Here is a 14,795-nt window from a genome sequence, read left to right as displayed (position 1 = left end):
CCCTACCCTAAACTGCCTTCTGTGAACAGTTTGTTTGCTTTTCCAAAGACTGCCCTTCATTAACTGCTTAAAATTTTGAGAGGTCATATTCATACTCTAGAGATTGCTGTTTGGTTGTCATTTTTGTGTGTTTTTGTTTGTTGTTTTTTTTAACTGAATTTCAAAAGGTTTTGCAAGTGTTTTACATTTAAATATGTCCATCTAATTGTCTAATGCTCCTGGATCAGAGTCACTCCTTCTATCAGTGTCAACCAACTCTTTCTCCAAGATTGAGTTCAGATTTAGCACTTCCTTCATTACATATGAACATTGAGTATTCTAGCTGTACTTGCCCCTTGTTCCATTTTTCATTCATTCGATTTCTTTACTATTGTTCCTCTCTGGTTTCAATTTCATGATAGTCATTCTGTTAAACTGCCTGTTAATACTTTGAAACGTTTATATACATTCCATGGAGTTTTACTCCCACATATACTTGAACTGATGTCAGCTTATATTTCCATAATTCATTCATCTGCAATAACAATTTGCAAGACTGGAGATGTGAAGCACTTAGACATGATTTTATTCTCGTTCATTTGAAGATTAATCTTTAGTCAACAAGAAAATTTAAAAATGGCTTAGAATTTATTTCTAACTACCAGTTTTCATAAATGGCTTTGTACAATGGTGTATGATTATTTTATTTTACATAGGATAATTTTTTTTACTACCTATAAGTTTTGGAAAAAGAAGAAAACTAAAATTTACTACTTAGAGGAATATGACAGAAATAAAAGACAGATTTTATTTTCGTCACATCTCTCATCAGTACCCATATTCAAAACTTAAAGTCATATTTCTTACTATGTTAGACAGATAGGGAAAATATAAAACAACACATGATAAGGCAACTATTAGTGACTTTTTAAAATGTACCTTCTTATGTGATAAAATTTTAAAATTTACTTTATTAGCTAATATTTGGGTTTGAAATATGGGAGGCTGATCTATTTAACACATTTCTGGAAGGCACCTACTGAACAACACAAATGGTGGGGAGTACTATTTCTACACTTGGATGAATGGTTGAACTTGTTTGCTATTGGTGCTGGGTACGTAAATCAACTCTATTGTAACTAGCTCCTTACACTTGAAAACCTTGTAATGTCACTATCATCTACTTGTCAAGTGTTATTTTGGCAAATGTGATTTTAAATAGTTTATTTGAAAATGAATATACTTTCAGGAGATTAAATATATGTTATCTTTGGTTTGAGAATGACAACATTTTTTTATACTACAGAACCTAGTTTTACTGAAGTACCAGTGTTTTGAAGCACTAAGTATCTTCTCAATTAATGTTTTTCTAAATTATATTTCACCTCTAAATCAAGTATTCCTAGCCTTGCTAGGCCACTTATGGATCTATCATTACAGAAACTATTTTTTGGCTGCACTGAAATCTTTCATTAATCATTAGGAGAGGGGTATTAAAAATAATCTTGTTCATTTGTAATTTTGTTCACTCATATGGCCTGGTCATCTGTAAATTGAAAGTTTGAATTACAGTACTTTCTCTCAGATTTTGTGATCTCATCTTTCATTTTAATTTGCCTTGCATGTCACAATTGAATTCTGCTAATTCTTGTAAGGAATTGGGGTCCTGAAATATTATAGGAAATGAGAAATTGAACTTCAATTATTTTCTGTTGGCATATTGCATGGGCCTATGTGAAAAGTCTTGCACTTGTTATCTGATGATACAGATAACTGGGAACTGGTATCTTCGGATCCGTTGGTCCTTCAGAAGAATAATAGCTTTTAGACATCATATCAGCAAAATTTGGGTATAATCAGTAAGAATGCTTCAGAAATATGGAGAAAAACACTTTGGGACCAGCGATTTAAAACAATAAACCAGAGCATCAGAGTAAAATCCGTTATAGATTAGCAGAAAACAATACTGTTATTTTACCATGTGAATTCAGAAGATCACGAACACTTAGAACGTATCACAAGTTTATACCGAAGATATTGCATTGATACTTTTTATATTCTAATATATATCCTAAATCTAATTATTTATATTCCATTCTATTTATCAGAATAAATGTCAATATATTTGTCAAATTATCAATTCTAGTAAGATTCACTGTGTGAAATTTAAAATCAGCACATATTTTATATTTATAAATATAAAATATATAAGTATATATAATATAAAAATTGTTTTGCATTGTTGTGTTGTGGTTAGGGAATCAAAGGCAACTCTGTTTTAAAGTATTATTCCATTATCTCTACCTCAGTGTTTGGTAGAGTTAGACTTAAATCTTTACTATTTGTAGATTTACAGCCTAGAGGCAAGAGGAAACACTGTGATTAAAACATTACCAATTTAAGGCCTAATATCGAGGAGAAACATATGGACTTTTCCAGGAGCTATGGAAATATTTGGTGATAGAGCGTCAGTAGTGTAAGTTCCTGCCTGGTTGGATGATAGACAGGCCAGGACAGTAGGTAATCATGCATATGAAATTTTTTTTACCTTCTTGGCTTTAGCTACTTTTGAAATGATAAATATAATAAACAAATATATTTTGATAAAATACCTTCCATTCTGAACAATTCTTTCTGAACTGTTCATCTCTCTATGATCCCTTGTAACTAAGATTAGTTTTTTTCCAGTAAGACAATCTATGCTGTCAGGGTAAGATATTCTAGTTGGTCTGTTCCTACAAGGAAGAAGGGTAAAGGTTCAGGTAGACATTTGTGCCAGCAAGACCTTATTTGGGAAATTTTAAGCTGCAGAAGTTTAGAAGTAGCTCTCAAGCAAGTCTTACTTTGAATCCATTAGCTCTACAAAGCTAACTCAGTTGATAAATAAGTACTTGAAAAGCCATCACCTTTCGACTTAGCTTTAAAGGCTTCAAAGTATGATCAAATTTAAAATGAAAACGACAAAATAGTCATTGACAAAAAAATTGTAAATATGAGCAATCGACCAAATGATATAAGCATTTCCACTGTACACAGAATTTTAGAGACATAAGATCATTCTCATTTTAAGGAACAATAACAGCTCCTTGTTACAAATAGGCAACTGTGGATATATGCCTGTATAAAGATTGCATCATTAAGTACTTAAATTTAGAGGGTACTACATGCTTCAGCAGCAGGTCTACCCAAATTACAATAATACAGAGATTAACATGGCACTTGCACAAGGATGATATGAAAATTTGTGAAGTATTCCATATTTTTCATTCTTCTGATGCAAGAAATATAAAAACAGTTATTAAAAAGTTGATTACAAAAATACAAGTGTAACAATATATGTAATTCATAGAATTAAATGTTAGTTTGACATCAGTGTATTAAGTCTTCACCTTAGAAAGGCCTTTACATAGCATAACCTTTACAAAACTTGAAATTAGATAACATTGTCATGTTATCCCAAAGAAATAAAATAATATAAGGACCTAGGAAAAAAGGAATCTTAAACTTCTTCTATATGTAATGCAATCTGAAAGGACATATTTATTAATGAAACTATACATTATATAAAAATGTAGAATTCAAAGTATTATATCTAGGAGCGAATGAAATAGATTATGGATATTGTACAAACATAGATATACTTTTTTCCCAAAAGCACCAGGAACATCTTTAGTTTCTATACTATTCATTTCAACAGATAAGTTAAAATTATTTCTGATTAAAAAAATCACAAACTCTGCAGAAATCATTATAGATGTATACAAAAATCTCTTGAATACATTTTGACATCAGAGTCAGGCAATGCACTTGGAAGAATACCATGGAATCCATGAATTTCTAAAGTAAGATATTGCTGTTGCTTTGTATTGTGAAAAAAATTGTAGGGCCACAGAGGATGGACTGGCATTTTTGAAATTTAAGAAACTTAACCAAACCATTACGACTTATGAGAACCATTTGTACAGCCTTCCACAACTTCAAAGAGGTAGTGATACATACTTATCCTTTTGGCAATATTGAATGCAGTTTCTTCCAACCTGTTCTTCAAACCTTGTTTGATATAATGGTTCAACAGAGTATCTTTTCGATTTCTATTCCCAGCAGCAACATGCAAGGTGAACAAGAGGCCTTTAGTTTGGGGATTGGTATCTGCCACTCTGGTATTATTCCACATATAAGCACTGTGCAGGGGTGTCAGCCATTCAGAATTATTGCATGAATATCTGCCTTGAGCTACCAACTCATGGACAATGTCTAAATGTCCACCGTAGGCTTCCATATGAAGAGGGGTATACTCATCCTCATCCCTAGTATTCATCTGGGTGGCCTTTTTGGAAAGTAGTCTTCACACCACAGTAAGCAGATTAATTTCAGCATCCCAAAGAAGAAATTTGCTTGGATCCTACTACATTTTTTTTCTTGAAATTGATACCATTCCTCACTTTTTCATCTTGTTCCTTGTCTGAACATGAGGACCTTTGGTGTCTTCATGTGCAGCTTATTCTAGGAATGAGAAAATAGGAAACAATGCCTTCTTTGTAAATTATTTGGGAAGTATCATGTTATAGTGTAAGAGAACTCACTATTCAAGATATGGGCTTTAAGAGCTCTCTAGTAGCTTTCTAATGTTGGTATCCAACATTAGAAAAAATGTATAATGCAATAGTAAAATAGAAGTCCTTTGTATGACTACCTAAATTCTTGTTTTTTTAAAGACACTTGTTTTCATCTAAAAATAGTCCTGTCTATTGCCTTCAAGTGATTTTGATGATTGAAGATGCTTAATGAGAAGTCAAAATGCATTAGTAGTCCTTTACTATCAATTAAATTTCACTTTTTCTTCTTGGAAAATATAATGATCAAAGCAATAGTTCAGAATCAGCAAGCAATAGTTCAGAATCATGCTTCAAGTGCAAGTGAATCACCAGTAATTAATCCTTGATTCCATTTTCCACAAAGTTTTGTCACAGATACAATCTGCCTGCCTTCTGTAGCTGCTTTCCTAGCCGAGACCTATTCCTTCATCGTACAGGAAAAGTGTGATTCAACTGATTTCAGTCAGATCTGTTAGTAGAATTATCAAGTATTTAGATTCTTTTTTAAAATTAGTTGTGGGCCTGAACTCTGGGCCTGGGTACTGTCCTTTAGCTCTTCAAATCAAGGCAAGCGCTCTACAACTTGAGCCACAGAACCACTTCTGGATTTTTCTGTTTATGTGGTGCTGTTCTGGGAAATGGCAGAGCAGAAAGTGAAATGATGCAACTAAAAATATAAAAGCAAAATAAATTAGGATAATTATGGAGCAAGCATATTGTCTATGAGAACCATGAAAGAGAAAGAGGAAAACAGATACAGATGTGAAATGACTTAGCTAGCCACAAAATCCATGCTTCTAATCAATTTACAGAGCAAACAATTTTTTTATTTTTTAAAAGAGATGGAAATAGAATTTATGTACTTACTTGAAATTAGTAAATATATTTTTAGTCACCTACGTAAAGAGACATAGCTTTGACCAAATTACAGACAAGAATCTTAATCCTTGGGCTGGGAAGTTGGCTCAGTGGTAGAGTGCTTGTCTTGCAGCTTACTACAGTGTGGAGAGTACTTTCCAAAAGGGCCACTTACATGAATACTAGGGATGAGGATGAGTATACCCCTCTTCATCGCGAAGCCTAGAGTGGACACCTAGACATTGCCCATGAGTTGGTATCTCAAGGCAGATATTCATGCAATAACTGTGAATGGCTGGACACCGCTGCACAGTGCTTATATGTGGAACATATTGCAACAGCACACACACACACACACACACACACACACACACACACGCATATACACACACAACATCAGATTTCTTCTTAAGTATTTTTTGTATATGGTCTAAAGAAGAAATTTACATTACTAACTTGAATTTCTGACAGGACAATATCATCACTGTACATCTTGCTTCTATGCTCTCAGTTTTAAATTACTATCTAAGTATGTGCATTACATATGTACAGGAAAAATTAAGAGCCACACGGGTGTCTCAGGTCTTTAATCCTACCTAATCAGAAAGACGAAATCTGATGACTGTGCTTTGAAACCAGACAAAAAAGTCCATTAGATTCTGGTTTGAAAGTAACCAGCAAAAGCTAGAAATGGAGCTGTAGTATAAGCAGTAAAATGCTAGCATTGAGAAAACAAAAACAAAAACATAACAAATTCTGGGACAGAGCCAGGCCTTGAGTTCAAGCTCCAGTATTGACACCAAACTAATGAATGATGAATGAATGAATGAAATAAAAAGAAATTAAGTGGTCACATGTGGACAGGTAAAATGTAACAACCGTGGTGATTGGATTATGTATTATTTTGTAATAAGTCAAATTATCATTTTTCCTAATCACTAATATTTTAATTGAACTTTTATGTACAATAAAGCCTGAATTTGGCATTCATGTATATGTGTGTGTACATGTGCGCACATGTGTGTGTGTGTGTATGTGTGTGTGTGCAGTTGCAATGTTGCTTGCCAATGTGGACAGTGAGGCTGAAAAGAGCTATGTTGCAATATTGTTATTTATCAGTGTTCCGTCCTGTCATTTCAGTGGAACCACCCTTCTGTACATTTTATTTGTAAAATAATAACATCATCATAATCAAAGCATTTACACATTAATTTAGATAAAAGAGATCACTTTCAGCTCTTAGTATATGCTAGGAAAGAAGATACACATATAATTAGGTAGTAAGTTATTGCTGTAAGATGACTGTCAGTACAAAATATGTATTTGACCTCTTAAATTGGATATACTTTTAAGATATACTCATAGAGTAATTTTGACCAACTTGACCAAACAGGTATTATTCTCCAGTTATTCCTGTGAAACTCAAGGTGGATAAACTCTTTCCGGATTTCTGTTGAAAATAACTTTCTTTGTAAGATTGAATCTATTCACACTAAGATAATAAACCCCGTATTTTTTAGGTTTGAATATCCCATCATATTTACTGAAAATCAGTATTGTGGATATGTTTGTTAGATATACATTGCAAAAACAAAAAAAAAGCATGTGTCACCTCCAGATTGTGGATGCATTTGAAGTTGTATTATACATACAAAGGTTTCTTTATTAATAGTACTTTTGTGGGAGTAACTAACACAACTTTAACACATAAGGCTTTTTGAATATCCTTTCCAATATAAATAACATCCCAGAGCGAGTCTTGCAATTTCTGAAAACCCTTTGAATATTTTACTGTTATTTCGGTTCATTGACTATACAGCTAAAGACATTTCAAAATAAACGTTGTTAAAATCTGAAAATGTAAGTGGGTATATAGGCTTTTTATGCATCATTTTATGAAAAGCCAGTTTTTTACGAAAATAAAAGATATAGAATAAAAGAATGGAAGTGAATTGGGTGAGCTAATTATTAGTATAACTTTATTTTCTATTAGCAAAGTCCTTTGAATGTATATGATGAAGTTAAATTATGTCCTTCGTGACACTATGCTTCAGTTATTTTTAGAATCTTTGTAGTTATAAGAGTGAATTTGTAGTATAAATAAATGTCTTTGAAAATGATTAGGATTAATCTTGTGTTTTGTTTCCTACTCCCAAGAAAATGAATTATTTTCAAGTGTTAACAGTTTACAATTGAATCTTCAGTATCATAAGAAATTTTGAACAAATATAGTAGTATTGTTTTCTTTTTTTCGGGGGTGGGGGAGTCTGGTAGTGGGGCCTGAACTCTGGGCCTGGGCGCTGTCCCTCAGCTCTTCAGTTTAAGGCTAGTGGTCTTCCACTTGAGCCACAGCACCACTTGTGGGTTTTTTCTTTTTGCTTATGTGGTGCTGAGGAATCGAACCCAGGGCTTCATGCATGCAAGGCAAGCTCTCTACCAATGAGCCACCTTCCCAGCACTTAATGTCTTTTTAAACCAATTGTATTCACAAGTTGGAGAGGCTTTAATTCATGCTTTTTTAAACCAATTGTATTCACAAGTTGGAGAGGCTTTAATTCATGCTTAGGCCTTCTTGTCTATGATTTTTTATCCTCTCATTCCTAACATTAATAATAGGTCAGACTGCATTTTTGGGTACATTAAAGGTAAATTATTTATATGGGGTCAAAGGTGATTTTTATATCAGTGTTGCTTTAATAGCATTTTAAAGTAGTACCTTTGTCTCAAAATGTTGGGTATAAAAAGCAATCAAAATACTTCTAATGGTAAACAATTTAGTTGAGCTACAATTTGGAAATGATTGGTCCATAAGATCTGCAGTCTGTTTCCATCAGGAATTGGGGAGGTCATTCTTTCAGTAAGACAGTGTTAAACAGAGTTAGGCTCCCCAGGCAGTGCAGTGTTGAGTGAAGGGATAGAATATGATTTCTGCTATTTTGACCTAGAAATCAAGAATGTTATACTTTAGTAGTTCCTTTCACCAGGGAGGTATGCATTGATTCTGAACTTCGAGTTTTCATATTACAGTTCCCTATTTTCTAACAACGATAAACTGAAATATTATGAGTGTACACAATAATTCTGGGAATTTTTCCTAGAATTTTAGTCATAAAATAGAATGAGGTTAATTGATACAGTCGGGGATGGACCTCAGGCTAACACTTACCATGTGTGCAATCTTGTACTAGTAATTACAAATCTGAAGACTTCAATATCATCATCTGAGAATTAAAAATGTAAGTAGGTCCACTTTATGAAATTATTTTGAGAATTAAATTAGATACAATAGGTAAAGTACTTGGAAAAATAATCAATTAGCATTTAGCACATTCTACCTGGTATTTTATCATGTGGTGAATTCTAACATTTTTACTGTGATTTTTATTATGTCTCTTTCTGATGTGCAATGTCATGTATTGATATTCATTGCATTGATCATTTTTCTGTCACTATGAGGAAAATACCTGCAAAGAAAATTTCTGAGGAGGAAACTATTTTATTGACTCATGGTTTAAGAGAACACAGTTTAAGATCAGATGTCTCCATTGTTTTTAATTATATTTTTATTATCTTAACTAGTTGTACAGGGGAATTTCCATTCAATAAATCATGATTTAAGTGTAATGGATCTTTATATAACTTTTCCCTACACTTTTTTTTCTTTTTTATTATATTTTTTTTGTGAACATACTGTACAGAGGAGTTACAATTACATGGGCAAGATAATGAGTACATTTTTATCAAGCATTGCAGCCTCCTCCTTTGTTTACCCTTCACATCCGTTCCCAGCCTCCCCCCACCCCCTCATCCAATACTCCCCCCGACCAAAGTTGATTGAAATTAATAGCAATTATCCATTTTGTTAAAGTAGAGATGGTTTTCCCAAACTGATTCTCACAATTCATCTTCCATTCAACAAGTAGTAACGTGTAACAATTCCCTTTGTTTTGCTCCTTATTAAAATTGTTTCCATTTTATTTTTTTATTCTAATTTTTTAATTTAATTTTATTTGTGAACATACTGTACAGAGGAGTTACAATTACATGGGCAGGATAATGCGTACATTTCTTACCAAGCATTGCAGACTCCTCCTTTGTTTACCCTTCACATCCCTTCCCAGCCTCCCTCCTCCCTCCATCCCAATACTTCTCCTTCCCCCCCTCCCCCCCACCGACGTTGGAAAGCTCGTTTTGGACATGACAACTTGTACTTCTCATTGTTGCAAGAGGTCCACCTGTATCCTTAAACTACTGGTTTTTCCCCATCTCCTCCACCAGTTATACTGACATCAAAAATAGTGAAAGCAGGGGTTATATTGGGGGGAGGGTCATACAAAGCAACAAAGAGATAATCTTATAAATGCGTTAGAAACACATGCATGAAAGAAAAAAACATTAAAATACACATCTAAGGGTTCGTTTTCCTGACATCACATTATCTGACCTTTTCCGCTTGACTCATACATATACTAGATATTACAAATAAGGGAAACCATGGGACCTATGTTTCTTTGGGCCTGGATTACTTCACTTAATATAATTTTTCCAAGTTTTTCCATTTCCTAACAAATGGGGCAATGTCATTCTTTCTGATGGAGGCATAGAATTCCATTGTGTATATATACCACATTTTCTTGATCCATTCATCTATTGAGGGGCATCTGGGTTGGTTCAATATCTTAGCTATGGTAAATAATGCTGCAATAAACATTGTTGTGCTGGTAGCTTTAGTGTTACTTCAGGACCAATGGAATAGAATTGAAAACCCAGAAATGAACCTAAAGACCTATAGCCATCTAATCTTCGATAAGGGAGCTAAAACAATAGAATGGAAGAAAGACAACCTCTTCAGTAAATGGTGCTGGCAAAATTGGTTAACTACATGTAGAAAACTAAAGCTAGATCCTTATATATCACCCTGCACCAGAATCAACTCAAAATGGATCAAAGACCTTGAAGTCAAAGCAGACACTCTGAAAACATTACAGGATGGAATAGGAGAAACCCTAGGTCTCCTTGGCTCAGGCCGAAATTTTCTGAATAGAGACCCGGAAACACAACAAATCAAAGAAAGGTTGGACAAATGTAATTGCATGAAGTTGCAGAGCTTCTGCAGGGCAAATGACATAGCTAGCAAGATCAATAGAAAGCCCACGGATTGGGAGAAGTTCTTTACTAGCCATACAATGGACAAGGGTCTCATATCTAAAATATACTTGGAACTCAAAAAATTAAACCCCCAACAACAAATCCTCAAAGAAACAACTGCCCAATAAATAAGTTGGCGAAAGACTTAAAGAGAAACTTCTCTGAAGAAGAAAGAAGGATGGCCAATAGACACATGAAGAAATGGTCAACATCCCTAGCCATAAAAGAAATGCAAATCAAAACAACATTGAGATATCACCTCACTCCAGTTAAAACGGCAAAAATCAAGAACTCTAACAACACCAGATGCTGGAGGAAATGTGGACAGAAAGTTACTTTACTTCATTATTGGTGGGAATGTAAACTTGTTCAACCACTTTGGAAAGCAGTATGGAGATTCCTCAAAAGACTTCACATAGAACTCCCCTATGACCCAGCAATCCCACTTTTGGGCATTTACCCAAATGTTTACAAACAAGACCACACTAAAGCTTCCATTTTATTTTATAATGAAGGATGATTTCATAAATCTACTGTAGATTCAAATATATGTCAATATATTTGTAACTGTATGCATTGATCTATACATACACATATATTACACAGGTTACAGTGATAATTTATAACTTCTGTAACTATACAATTTACTGAATTATTAAAAACGTCCACAGCTCATGCCTGGAATCCTGGTTACTCAGGAGGATAAGATCTGACGATCATGGTTTGAAGCCATCCTGGGCAGGAAAGTCCATGAGCCTCTTATCTCCAAACAACCAACAGAAAATCAGAATTGGAACTGTGGCTCAAAGTATTAGAGTAGTAACCTTGAGAGAAAAAGCTCAAGAGCATCACCCAGGCTCTTAGTTCAAGAACTACAATCTACCCAAAAAAATCTAATTTACACCTCTGTAAGTAGAGTATTTCCATCACCCAAGTGTACATCCATGCTCATTTGCAAGATAACTCGGTTTTGTCTCAAGTACCACTAAATATTATCACTAAAGTAGCATTGGAACGTGGGTTCATTCTATCTCTCTAATGGATTTTTCTCCACTCAAATACTCAAGTATTACAATTGTTCTAATTATTTAAATCATAGCTTTTTTTACCCCTAATACTAGAGTTTGATTGAGTGTTTTGTGCCCCTTAAATGGATGTTCTTACCACTTTGTCATGCCCCCAGCCCTAAGTTATCCTGATTATTTTTCAGCTAGAAACTAGCTTCCTACTTGTGTATGAACTTGGTCTCAGTGCACTTGATGTTATTCTTCCTGGAATTTAGAATAACAGGTGCATGGCATTGTGTACAGAACTTTCTGTTCAGTCTGGGTTTTAGCCACTATCCTCCCAACAGTGCACTTCCATGTAGTCACGAATTTCATAAGCTTGTCATAGCTGATTTTTTAAAAATCTTTCATTTCCTACAGGTTCTTGAGTACTGAATTAATTTTTGTTGTCTTGGGTTGTTTTGTTTCATTTGAATCTATGTGTTGAGTTGTTCCTCACTTTTCCTTTTGTTTCTTTCCCTCAAGTTCTTACTTAAAGTGCTAAGAAACCAATTCTTCTTTTTCAAGATAGTCAGGGTGAACATTATTTATTCCAAAGCAATTTCAGTATCTATGAATGGTATACACATGCTAAGCGCAGACTTTGGCATACACAGAGAGATCATGAAATATATGAAGAAAATAAAACTACAGATGAATGCCAGGAGGAGAATAAGCTATTATTAATTGTTTGACAGAGGTTTCTCTTCTAGTGAAAGAAATATATTGCTTGAAGCAGGATTTCAAAAAAATCATATTGCTAGGAGGAACCTAAACAATCATCTAATACTATAGACTTGAGAGTGATGAGTTGACTTCCTGAATAATTTACTTTTGGGACAAATAAAAGCAGGCTTCCAAAAAGAGAGTAGATTTTAGAGAAATATGAGGAATTTTATGTAAATAGGTCCTTAGCTGATTTTGTTAATTTGTGAACTCATACAGGGAAATAAAGTACAGCAAGGTATAATAAAATAAATAACTTCACATTGAAATATTCATTTGTGTTTGTATATGTGTGCATGCATGTACGAGTACGCACACGAACATGTGCATATGCTCATGCATGCATTCATCATTCTTGAGGCTTGATAGTCCCTGGGAACTATTCCTCACCTTCTGTGCCCAAGGATATTGGTCTAATACTTCAGCCACTGCTACAATCCTGTTGTGTTTTTTTTTTTTTTAAGATAATCGCTTCATTTTCATGATTGAATAGTGGTCTTCAGATCTCAGACTCCCGAGTAGCTAGCTAAGCTTATTCAGCCTCTGAGTAGCTAGTTAAAATTTTACCTATCCTCTGCGCTTCACTGCTCTTTTATTCTTTTCCTGAGGTATTCACAAGCCTAAGTCATATATGTGTATATATATATATATATATATATATATATATATATATATATATATATATATATATATATGTCTACTTGCTTTAAAAATATTCTTACTGCTTGGCACCAGGGTATCGCATGTTTACTCTTAACTACTTAGGAGGCTTGAGGACAGAACCCAGGCCAAAATTTAGTGGACTTATTTCTCAATCTATAGCTGGGTGAATTGGATCATTTCCACCATCCTGCACTATCTCGAAACTAAGATTGGAAGGACTGAGGATCCAGGCCAGGCAAGGTAGCAAGCTAGAAAATTTGATGTGCAACTCTGATGCCTAAAATTAACCACAGATATGATGCCGGCCTGCAAGAAAAATATACCCCAAGTTGAAATCGCCACATTTTCCACAACCAAAATAAGTATATACATTAACATCCAAAACCTTAATAAATCTGTTCTTTGTTCTAATATCAGCTTTGTCTGATTATCATATGAGGTGACAGAATAATTTCTTCATTAAACTTATGATAATTTAAAAAGACCTAGAAAATTCTTTCTCACTTATTAAGTGCAAATGAATGGCAAATTGCCTCATTTCTTACATATTTTACTACCACTATAAATTTGTCATATGATTATTATTAATAGTAATATATTCTGATTTATTACTTTACTTTGTAACAGTTTTTAAACTTTTTGCTTTTCTGCTGAATTTGAAGCATTTAAATAGTATCATCAAAGTATATTCCTTGGATATTTAGGGGAGTTTTTTACAATGTTTTTAACCAATGGCTTCTAAGAATTTTTAATTGGTATATTATTTGGTTTATTTTTAATTTCAAATTAATTTTATTGTAATGATAATGTACACAGGGGTTACAGTTACATAAATGAGGTAATGAGTACATTTCTTCGGGAAGGAACATTGTTATATATTCCAACGATATTTTTGTACACTCAAAATAAGAACTATTGATGCTTTTGCTGTTGCCATTGTTCAATGGGTACTTTTGCTTTTTTCGTTCAAGAATTTTTTATTATAAAATTGATATACAGAGCGTTTACACTTAATTAAGTCAACTAAAGAGTATACTTCATTTTCTTTTCTTTTTTTTTTTGGGGGGGGGGTGGTCCGGTTGTGGGGCCTGAAGTCTGGGCCTGAGCCCTGTCCCTCAGCTCTTCAGCTCAAGGCTAGTGCTTGAGCCACTTGAGCCACAGCACCACTTCCGGCTTTTTTCTTTTTGCTTTTGTGGTGCTGAGGAATCGAACCCAGGGCCTCATGCTTGCAAGGCAAGTGCTCTACAACTGAGCTACCTTCCCAGCCCCTACCTCATTTTATTTTCTAAATTTCAAATTTTGAGCTTAAATGTTTCTTTTTGTTTCTTTAGAGTAATTCTTTTTTCAAAGTTTAGGATCAGTAAATTTAATTTTGCATGATTTTTACACATGTAAATTATTCAGACACATATATTTTGCTTTTATAATATTTAATATGTGGCTATTTAAAAATTAATTTCTTAATTTTATATGGTTTGTGAATCTAAATACATTTATTTTCTTTTAGTATAAAAATATTTGTCCAGGTAACAAATACTTACAGTATTTTCATGAAGCACATACTTTACTAAGAAAGGCTTCATTACTTGGTCACTTTTTGGAAGTACTTTTACTTGAATTAAAAAAAAAAACTTTCAGCTCGGCATGGTGATTTGTGACATCCATTTTCTAGCTATGGTGGGAAGTGTAAATAGAGTTTGTAATTCGGGAGAGACTGGGAAACTATGAGACCTTAGTATAAAACTATTCAGAGTGAAATGATTATGGATATAGCCATCCT

General features: G+C 33.8%; 1 long non-coding RNA gene and 1 pseudogene across 1 annotated transcript in view; both read left to right on the top strand.

Annotated features, from left to right (window-relative positions):
* The window catches only part of LOC138838664 (uncharacterized), a 50,766-nt gene that overhangs the window by 14,563 nt on the left and 21,408 nt on the right, over positions 1 to 14,795 (top strand). The window lies entirely within an intron of this gene.
* LOC138838677 (U6 spliceosomal RNA) lies at positions 3,144 to 3,243 on the top strand (annotated as a pseudogene).

Source organism: Dipodomys merriami, unplaced genomic scaffold, assembly GCF_024711535.1.
Source record: "Dipodomys merriami isolate MVZ:Mamm:240054 unplaced genomic scaffold, mDipMer1.0.p SCAF_287, whole genome shotgun sequence".
In the NCBI taxonomy this organism is placed as follows: domain Eukaryota; kingdom Metazoa; phylum Chordata; class Mammalia; order Rodentia; family Heteromyidae; genus Dipodomys; species Dipodomys merriami.
The sequence above is the reverse complement of the archived record's forward strand: the minus strand, read 5'-3'. Positions and strand labels throughout refer to the sequence as shown.